The sequence below is a fragment of the Juglans regia genome, chromosome 3 (assembly GCF_001411555.2).
Source record: "Juglans regia cultivar Chandler chromosome 3, Walnut 2.0, whole genome shotgun sequence".
Taxonomy (NCBI): domain Eukaryota; kingdom Viridiplantae; phylum Streptophyta; class Magnoliopsida; order Fagales; family Juglandaceae; genus Juglans; species Juglans regia.
This window is the reverse complement of record NC_049903.1, coordinates 25,750,140-25,760,963: the sequence shown is the minus strand read 5'-3', so window position 1 is coordinate 25,760,963 and position 10,824 is coordinate 25,750,140. Positions and strand designations below refer to the sequence as shown.

The following is a 10,824-nucleotide window of genomic DNA, read 5'->3' as shown; positions in this document are numbered from 1 at the left end:
GGCTGTAAACTTGAAGGAAGGGAGAATTGGAATAGGAGTACTCATCAGAGATCATCATGGATTGGACATTGGAGGCTTGCGTGCAAACAGAACCCCCAAAGGAGTACCTTTTGATGCTGAAGCTTATGGTCTACTATTGGCTGCAGTTTTCTGCAAAGAACTTGGCCTAACACAATTCTGTCTAGAGGGGGATTCAAAGCAAGTGGTGGATTTACTGAAACACTACACCCTGAACTGGAGTTTGGGTGGCTGCCTTGTAGAAGATGCAAGGAAAATACTTAACTCATATGCCCTTTGGTCAATATCACATGCATACTGAGAAGCTAATATGGCAGCTCACCACCTACAAAAGATGCCCTTGAATGTCCAGAGGATATGTATGATCTTGAAATATGTCCATCATGTATTTTACCTATCGTCACCAAAGACATGTTGTAACTATATCACTTGTTTCCTGTAGAGTTGATGTAAATGGCAATTATGATTAATGAGATCAGTATCTTTATAAAAATAAAAAATAAAAAATATACATATACAATCTGACACATAGACATCACAAATGCCATAGGGGTCAATATATCACACATGCTAATGTCTGCTCCATAGGCACAATGATGAATACAACATTTGGCTCACAAAATAAGTTTCTATACAAATATACAAGGACATTCCAAAATTAATATACGCTAAAATTTAAACGAAGTTGTGACGACACACCCCTATGCTTTGGCCTATTTAGTTTAGGCATCCTTTACTTTTTTTTAGCAATGCTCCCATGTGTTGGACAATGTTGTGAACAAGATCCTTCGATTAGAAATTACGTCCACTCGTAGACTGAACGATGATGTGTACGTCTGATGTTTCTGTGCCATCTATGCAACAAGTGTCTTATACATGTGGCAAATAAATGCAAATGATTCCAAATGATTGAAATGTCCTTATGCAAAGCACGTGATTGGCATGCTCTTCAGTAACACATCAGGAGTAGTACCTTCAAACAATGGATAAGATCTATTGCGATGCTATCAACACCCATTTGGGATTTGGCAGGATGTCGAGAAGTCAGGATGCACACCATATGGGCAAACACCCCTTGCATTCTGTGGAATATTGGGCACACGTATACAAAATAATGGCAGGAAAAAAAGATATAAGATACTTGTTAGAAAGTAGAAATATGAGTACTAGAGAAATACATTCAATTTGCCAAAACAATTTGCATAAGTCGCATCAACACCCTGTCAAAATATTACAAACCATAATTGTTCATCCACTGTCACAACCCCACCCTAGGAAGGGCGGGATCGCGACGTACATGCCTGTTCTTTACTTTCCATTTTCTTTTTCTAGTAACATGCGATCAATATGAACATGACACACGTGTAATCTAAATTTTTGATCTAATAAAGGAAACACCTTATAGACATCCTATTCGAACATTCATCCATAAAAGACTCTTAGATTCCATCCCAACATAGAACGTCTATACATAAACATAACCCATCATCTATAAACATAATTGTTCTAGTTAGGGAAGGTCCTAAGTGTCTGTCTCTCCCTCTGTAGTAATGCTTTGCTCCCCAACCTTTTCATCATTACATGGATGTTTAAAATATTTACAAATAAAAGTGAGTCGAATACTTAATAAGCAGTACACCATACAGTGAACATACGAGGCACCTATTCTTTTTCTTTTGAAAACATGCATATATAAACATTTTGGTAATTCTTAACAATGCTTTCATGCATAACAATTTAAGGGATAAGCCATACTTTTATACATAAACATTTAAGAAATAACTATGCTTCCATGTATAAACATTTTAAGAAATAACCATACTTTCATGTTTCACTTTCTTTGGCCGATACACACTATTACGCCCCGTGTGTTGGGGTTAGCGGTTTTCCTTTGGACCTGGATTCCGCCTGTGGCCACAGATTGGGAATCCCTTTTAGCTAGGGGCAACACTGGGTGCACTACCAGTATTACTTACCCGGCATTGCAATCTGCCCATTCCTTTGGTACCCTTTTCATTCATGTGGCCGTTACATATTTTCATACATTAAAACATTCATTCAGTCATTTCTTTCTTTCTTTCATTCATGTTAGTCCTTTCAGTCATTTTCATTTAACAATTCATTCATGGAAGAACATCATTTAAAAGCATGAGCTCAAACATTATCTTTCATGGCATCCATAAAACATCAGTTCATAGGGACATTTTAAAACACTTTCATCGCGTCATTTAAAGCATGAGTTTGTAGGGACATTTTAAAACACTTTCTTCGCGTCATTTAAAGCATCACTTAAAGCATAAGGCATGAGACATTCATTTCTTTTCCTTTGCAATCAAAACATTTTATACAATATTTCCATCATCAATATAGGTCATATTCCAATAAAAGGCATAAGCGTGTTAATACTTATACAATATTCTTTACCCTCCCTTTAAAAAGAGAAAGCCACGATATTATAATCTAACGTCCCTTCCATTCTTAGTATTAACCCAAATGACCATTCCTTACCTCAACTTATGAGAAAAATAACTTAAATATTAAGACATGCTAGCTGTCCATGGAAAGCCTATTTTAAAAGCTTACATGAAAAGTAGTTAAGTATTCATAGGCTTCAAGCAAGGTCTCTTTGGTTCAAGCTCACTTTGGGTTGTGGACATTAGAAGCTAAAATATGGAAATTCTCAACAATGGGCTTTAAAAGAGATTTAAGCATCTCAAGCAGGCTAAACAAACTTAGGAAACAAGCCCTTTAAATCAACTTGTAGTCCCTCACTATAAAAATGTTAGCTTATCAATATTTTAGAGTCTTGGGTTAGGTAGAATTTAACCAAATGAGGGACAACATAAATGGCTATTTTTACATCAAGACATGGCATGACATGGACTTAGGAATACTTGGACAGCTTTGCATATCATAATATATCATGCACAATTAATCTTTTATATCTAAACTAACTAAGCTATAACATATTCACATAAGCAATATTTTAATTAGTTTAGGTAAAACCTCCCATTAAAATTAAGGTAGCATAAAGTATAGCAAATTTACCCATTGAAAAACTTTAAAACCTTTAAACACTTAAGCTTATGATTTACTCACTTAATACCTTTTAAAAGTAAGATGTAAAATTATAGAACCAAGCAAAACCTTTAAACCAAACCTCTAGCATCCTAAAAATAGATTACCAACCAAACCTCAATACAAGGCACGTGATACCAACATATATAATTTAAAATCACTTTAATCATCATTTATGATTAAACCAAGTTTAATAAAAATATAGTATTTTTGAAATATAGGGGAAATACGTAGCAAAACAACTATAATACCATTCAGTTTGGGCCAAAAATAGGGCATACATATTTATTTGCAACTTAGGAAATTAACTACATCACAACACAAGCAAAAACAACTTAGTGAGCTTCCAAACTCCATTAAAAATAAATAAGTCAGATTAGAATTTTTTTACCTTAAGCTCGTAGCTCCTTTCAAAACAAAAGTGGAAGACCCTATAGAGGTATAGCTGTGTGGATGAAGAGCAACATGATATCACTGTTTTAAACCCCAAAACTGAAACATAAAAAATCATCAAAAGAAACCCACTTGATCAACCATGGCTAAATTTGAAATACACAAATGAGAAGGATTAAGGGTACTCTTACCTTGTTGTTTTCCTCTTGAAAAGAGGGAAAAATGGATGCTTGGCTCAAAGGAGATGAGAGGAGTCTAGTTTCTTGAAGAACAAAAGAGAAGATAATAAGAGAGGATCGGCTATGGCTTGCTTGGAAAGGAAGGTGGGATTTTCTTTTCCTTTCTTGGGTGTAAACTGATGGGTTAAGGGATAGAATGCCTTAGGATAGTTTTTGTTTTTGTTTTCTTCTTTTTGGTTGCTTCCTACATAAGCTTGGAGGAGGGAAATGGCATTTTAGTCTTTGTTTCCTCCTTTTGTTGCCTTAACCAATGGGTGCTAGGAAAAGAACAAGAAGTCAATAGCTTCCTTAGGAAGCTTACGAGTCCAAGGAAAGAAAGAAGGAAAATAAAAGAATTTAGTTGCTTTGGTCAAAACTTATCACATAAGCTTGGAAGATGAATGGTGGAGATGTATCCACCTCAATGATACTTTTCACCTACCAATCCAATGGTAGAGAATAATTCGGCCATTTTTTAAATAAATAAAATTAAAGGGCTTAAGGGAAAATATTTCAAAATCTTAAAAATAATACCCTTGATTTATTTTAATAAATCATGTTTTAAAATAAAGCACACTCATCTTAAAATAAAATAATTAAAATAGTAATAAAAATCTTTATCTCAAAATATTTAATTTAAAGAATTAATAAAATGATGTAAGGACCTATGTAGTAGGACTTGAGTTTTACAACTCTACCACCCTTAAAAACGATCTCGTCCTCGAGATTGAACGTACCACAAAGAAAAGGGTGGGATACTTATCTCTCATACCATCCTCATGTTCCCATGTCACCTCTTGTTCGGTGTGGTGGCTCCACAGCACTTTGACCATCGAAATTGTTTTGCTACGGAGCACTTGAACTTTTCGATCCAGAATCTGGACCAGTGCTTCTTCATAGGAGAAATCCTTGTGTACTTGAAGAGCGTGTACTCGATCACATGGGAGGGGTCATGCACATACTTACGAAACATTGAGATGTAAAATACATTGTGCATGACTGAGAATTGTGGAGGGAGTGCTAGTCTATCAGCCACTACTCCTCTTTCCAGGATCTCAAACAGGCTAGTAATCTGGGAGTTAGATTACCTATCTTTCCAAACCTCATCACCCCTTTCATGGGAGCTACCCTTAGAAATACTACTTCCCAGATTCTTTTGCACACTCCTCCAGAACGTTGACGTGAACCGTGAATCCCGATCCGGCACAATCTTGGATGAAATCCAATGTAGTTTGACTATCTCCCTGACATACAATTCTACCAATTTGCTTATTAAATAGGTCATCCAAATAGGATGAAGTGTGCTCCCTTGGACAACCTATCAATGATCACCCATGCTGAGTCTTGTCCACTTGGGGCTTTAGGAAATCCTGTCACAAAGTCCATGCTGATCTTGTCCCATGGCCAAATTGGGATTGGCATTGGTTGTAGTGTTCCTGGAGGCCTTTGATGCTCAGCCTTAACCATCGGGCACGTAAGATATTGAGCTACAGAATTAGATACATCCCTCTTCATTCAGCTCCACCAGTAATGTTGACTCAGGTCTTGATACATCTGGTGCTACCCGGAGGCACTGTGTATAATGACCTGTGCGCTTCTCTCAGTAGTAGATCGTGCAATTCTTGCTCTGTTGGTACACAAAGTCTCCCCTTGAATCACAGGGACCCATCTTCATTAATATTCTGGTCCAAAACTATCGGAATAAGAACCAAGGTACTTAATCTCGCCTGCACATCCCTCACCATCCCCACTCCTAGCTTTTCCATGTTCAGGAGAATAAATTTCTGAGGGGTGTACATGATTGCAAGGGTACTAGAAGAAAACTTCTTGCTGAGGCATTTGCTACAACATTAGCTTTGTCGGGATGGTAGTTGATGGTACATTTAATTCCTTAGGGGTGAAGAAATATTTAAGACTGTTGTGATCCGTGTAGATCTCATAGCGCTCCCCGTACAAGTAATGTCGCCAAATCTTTAAGGCGAAGAAAACTGCTGCTAGCTCTGGGTCGTGGGTCGGGTAGTTGCACTCATAATCCTTGAGTTGGCATGAGGCATACGCTACAACTCTCCCGCAGTGCATCAGGACACATCCCAACCCTTGGTGTGATGCGTCACTGTATAACACGAAACCACTTATACCCGAAGGTATAGTCAAAATAGGCTCCGTCACAAGCTTCTCTTTCAACTCCTGGAAGCTTTTCTCACACTCCTTAGTCCATATAAATTTCTCCCCTTGCCTGGTGAGCTTCATCATGGGGACTGCAATGCAGGAAAACCTTTCGACGAATCTCCGGTGATACCCCACAAGACCCAAAAGCTCCTAATCTCATGGATCTCATGGACCGTTTTAGGTCTAGGACATTCTATAATTGACTTGACCTTCGAAGGATCCATAGAGATCCCTTTTTTCTACATTATGTGGTCAAGGAAATAAATCTTTTGTAGCCAAAACTCACACTTAGTCAGTTTGGCATGCAGTTTCTTCTCCCTTAAAATTTGTAGGACCACTTCCAAGTGTGTTGCACGTTCCTTCGGGCTCTTAGAATAAACCAGGATATCGTTAATAAATATGATAATGAATGGGTCAATGTACTCCTGGAATATACGGTTCATTAAATCCATAAAAGCCACTGGAGCATTAGTCAATCCGAAGGACATTACCAGAAATTTGTAATGTCCATACCTTGTCTTGAACGCAGTCTTAGGAGTATCTTCCGCCTTAATCTTCAACTAGTAGTATCCTGAATGGAGATCAATCTTTGAGAATATCTGTGCTCCTTGAAGCTGATCAAATAGATCGTCAATCCAAGGTAATGGATACCAATTCTTAACGGTCACCTCGTTCAGTTCTCTATAATCGGTGTAAAGGCACAATGATCTGTCTTTCTTCTTCGTAAAGAGGACTGGTGCTCCCCAAGGTGACATGCTAGGGCAAATAAAGCCCTTCTCCAAGAATTCCTGTAGCTGATCCTTAAGCTCCTTGAGCATTACAGGTGCCATCCGGTAGGGTGTTTTGGAGATCGATGTCGTTCCTAGTAGATGATCTATTGAGAACTCAATCTCTCTATCCGGTGGTAAGCCAGGTAGCTCATCCAGAAATACATTGGGGAACTCTCTCGCTACCTCGATATTCAGAAACTTAGGCTCATTTGGTTGAGACATAACTGAATTAGCAAAGAATCCCACGCAACCCTTCTTCAGCATCTCGGTTGCCTTTAGCGCAGAAACCATCTTGGCTTAGGGCACTTACCCACTGCACAGAAGTGGAACTCTGTCTCACTCGGTGGTCTAAAGACCACTCTCTTCTCGAAGCACCCCATGCAGGCATGGTGCTTAAACAACCATTCCATGCCCAAAATGGCATCGAATTTCTCCATGTTGAATAGAATCAAACTGGCAAGGAGGTGCCGACCTTGTATCTCTATCGCGCATCCCTTCAATACGGAACTACAATTGACGGAGTCTCCAAGTGGAGTAGAAATGGACATCACATAATCCAAGGACCCAGGGGTCCTTTCACTTAAACAAGCAAACTTACAGGATATAAAAGAGTGTGTAGCAATAGAATCACCTAACACTAATGCATGATGGGGAAATAGGGGGAAGACCCGGTCAGTGAAAGCTTCTTTAAATATCGCCTACGAAATTGGAGTTGCCACGCTTAACTCTTGTGGAATAAGCCCATGAGCAGACTTCCAACGCCCGTTTGCCACGTCAAGTAAGTTATAAGCAGCGAATTCCATCTTCTCTTGTTTCAGACACAAGACTACACGGAAGATCTTCTCTAGGCGCTCGATCTAGTTGTCAGCATCTGCTTCGCTACACTTGCCATCAAGTAACAGAGGGTGCTGTCTACTGAATAGTTCAAAGGTTGTTGAATGTTGAGTTTGTCTTTGCATCTCGGTTTGTCTATCAATAACGTTCTCTATCAAACACGTAACTACATTGGTGAGGTCTCTCGTATCTCTGGGAACCTCCTGCTAATTCTCTACACTATGGGAATGGGGTCGCCCCCAACATCTGCCTTTCTTAGTATTGCCTAGTGGTGCCATACTAAAACACGTATAACAATAACAATAGCAATGACTCATATGAAACAAACATGCATGACTTGCAATCATTCTAACATAATTCATGACACACAACATAAGAAAATACCTTTTAAACTTGCTGCAGAGCTTGGCATACTTTAGAGAGAGGATTTCAGCTTAGTTCATCCCTAAATTCTACAGGACCTTATAACCTTTTGCTATGATACCAAGATTTGTCACAACCCTGCCCCGGGAAGGGCTGAATCGCGACGTACATGCCTATTATTTACTTTCCATTTTTTTTCTCTAATAACATGCAATTAGCATGAATATGACACACGTGTATTCTAAATTTTTGATCTAATAAAGGGGCCACCTGATAGACATCTTATTCTAACATGCATCCATAAAAAACTCTTAGAGTCCATCCCAACATAGAACGTCTATACATAAACATAACACATCATCCATAAATATAATTGTTCTAGTTAGGGAAGGTCCTAAGCGTCTGCCTCTCCCTCTGTAGTAATGCCATGCTCCCCAGCCTTTTCATCATTACCTGGACGTTTAAAACATTTAAGAATAGAAGTGAGTCGATTACTCATTAAGCAGTACACCATACAGTGAACATATTAAGCATTTATTCTTTTTCTTTTGGAAACATGCATACATAAACATTTTGCTAATTCTTGACAATACTTTCATGCATAACAATTTAAGGGATAAGCCATACTTTCATGCATAAACATTTAAGAAATAACTATGCTTCCATGTATAAACATTTTAAGAAATAACCATGCTTTCATGTTTCACTTTCTTTGGCCGGTACACACTATTACGCCCTATGTGTTGGGGTTAGCGATCTTCCTTTGGACCTGAATTCCACCCGTGAACACAGGTTGGGAATCCCTTTCAGTTAGGGGGCAGCACTGGTTGCAATCTGCCCATTCCTTTCGTAACCTTTTCATTCATGTGGCCGTTACGTATTTTCATCCACTAAAAAATTCATTCAGTCTTTTCTTTCTTTCTTTCATTCATGTCAGTCCTTTCAGACCTTTTCATTTAACAGTTCATTAATAGAAGAACATCATTTAAAAGCATGAGCTCAAACATCATCTTTCATGGCATCCATAAAACATCAGTTCATAGGGACATTTTAAAATACTTTATTCACGTCATTTAAAGCATGCATTCCTAGGGACATTTTAAAATACTTTCTTCACGTCATTTAAAGAATCACTTAAAGCATAAGGCATGAGACATTCATTTCCTTTCCTTTGAAATCAAAACATTTTCATCATTTTTCTTACTCCGATGCACATGCATTTTTATGAACAAGATACATTTTCATGCTACCCTACATATAGGAATAATCAATAAGTTTATTCAGAGATCATGTATCAAAATCTCATGACTTAGAACCTACGTGCATGCATTACCTTATATACATATACACAATTATAATTGATAGGATACTTAACAGGGGCTATCAAGAAAGGACTTGTACATACTATATACATTTACTCTTTCTTTAGAAGAAAATTTGAAAAGAGAGAGAGACATTATTTCATAAAGAGAACTTGGTGTAAGAAGTATGGTTATAGCTACTTACCTTTATGCTCCTCGATACTTCCATCATGAATGTAGGTCCTATTCCAATAAATGGCACAAATGTGTTAATACTCATACAATATTCTTTAGCTCTCCCTTTAAAAAGGGAAAGCCATGATATTATAATCTAACGTCCCTTCTATGCTTAACATTAACCCAAATGACCATTCCTCAAATAAGGTCTCTCTTTGTGTGACTCCCGTTCCCATTACTAACCCTAATGCGACAGAGTTGTGCGATGCCAGCCTAGGTACTGATTCTCCACCCTTTTTTTTCTTTTCTTGAGCTATATTGGGAAATTTCACCTGACCTTTATGTTTTATTAGGAAAAGAAATTTAAACTGCGGAAAGAAGCCATCAACAATATGTCTTCTGCAAGGTGGAAGTAATTCAAGGTCCTCCACATGAAAAAAACAAATCTGTTTATTCAGTTGGTGTTCAAGATGGGTTGGATTAACCACACTTATAAATCAAAATAAACGATTTTCTTGTCTAGCAGATGCAACACCACTTTTGTTTTATTAGCTGCACAAGAGCTATTTGGAAAAATAATAAATAAATAAACAACAAACAAAAACAAGAAGCGTCCCCAATCTGAGAAGTATTTATGAGATTTGAGAGAGAGGAAAAGATCTAATGTCCAGAAAGAGAATGAAATGGTGAGAGATCTAACGTTGAGGAAGAGAACGAAATGGTGTTTGTCGTTGCGTTTTCTCCATCCAAGCTTGAATGAACAAAACATCTTCCCGTTTGGTTGCTTTTTCCCTCTTTTCTTTTGTTTTTTTTAATGTAATTGCATTTTTCCATGTCTGTGGTGTTTGTGGGGAGGCACAGACTTTTGCCTATCTGTAGCACTACTGATTACAAAAACTCAATACTTAACTAGGGACAGACAAGCATGCTATTCTTCGAGCTACACTAGTTCTTCTTCCTCATAACAGACCTCATTCCCTATATCTGCATCAAAACCTACGATTTCGACGATCGAAATTGTAGTGAGACTACCATAATGAGATTTTCAGTAATTTATAACCCAAGATAGCAACTAATAATGCAAAAAATAATGATGATTATAACAAAATGAACTTCAAAGTTAAATAAAAGGAAAATTATACATACCAAGGTGCCAACCTCCAGGCAAATGAAATAAACATGGTTCACCGTAAAGTTATCGAGCATCCAATGCCCAAACATCAGATAATATAATTATCTAGGACCCTAGGTCCATTCAACATCATGAAAAATCATTTTACTAACCAATTACATTTATTGGCGTGTGCGCCATGGTCACCCCTTAGAATGGTTGTGCGCACACCCTGGCTCCCTTCGAAGGCCAAGGCGATGGCTAAAAAATCACTCATTTTCTAGCCTCCAATAGTCACTTGATGGGAGTAAAAAATGCTACGCCATCACTAGCCATCACTTGGCCAGACTGCATCTGGAAACAACAGCTGTGCAGCCCCATTTTCCCCTCCT

At 38.0% G+C, this 10,824-nt stretch overlaps 1 long non-coding RNA gene across 1 annotated transcript; it reads right to left on the bottom strand.

Moving 5' to 3' along the window:
• Positions 1-601: 601 nt before the first annotated feature.
• Positions 602-3,776, bottom strand: LOC108990904. The gene is made up of 3 exons (XR_001996066.2): positions 3,681-3,776; positions 3,488-3,588; positions 602-1,100 (listed from the first exon to the last, which is right to left on the bottom strand). It is a non-coding gene; the product is annotated as an uncharacterized LOC108990904 (long non-coding RNA).
• Positions 3,777-10,824: the final 7,048 nt, after the last annotated feature.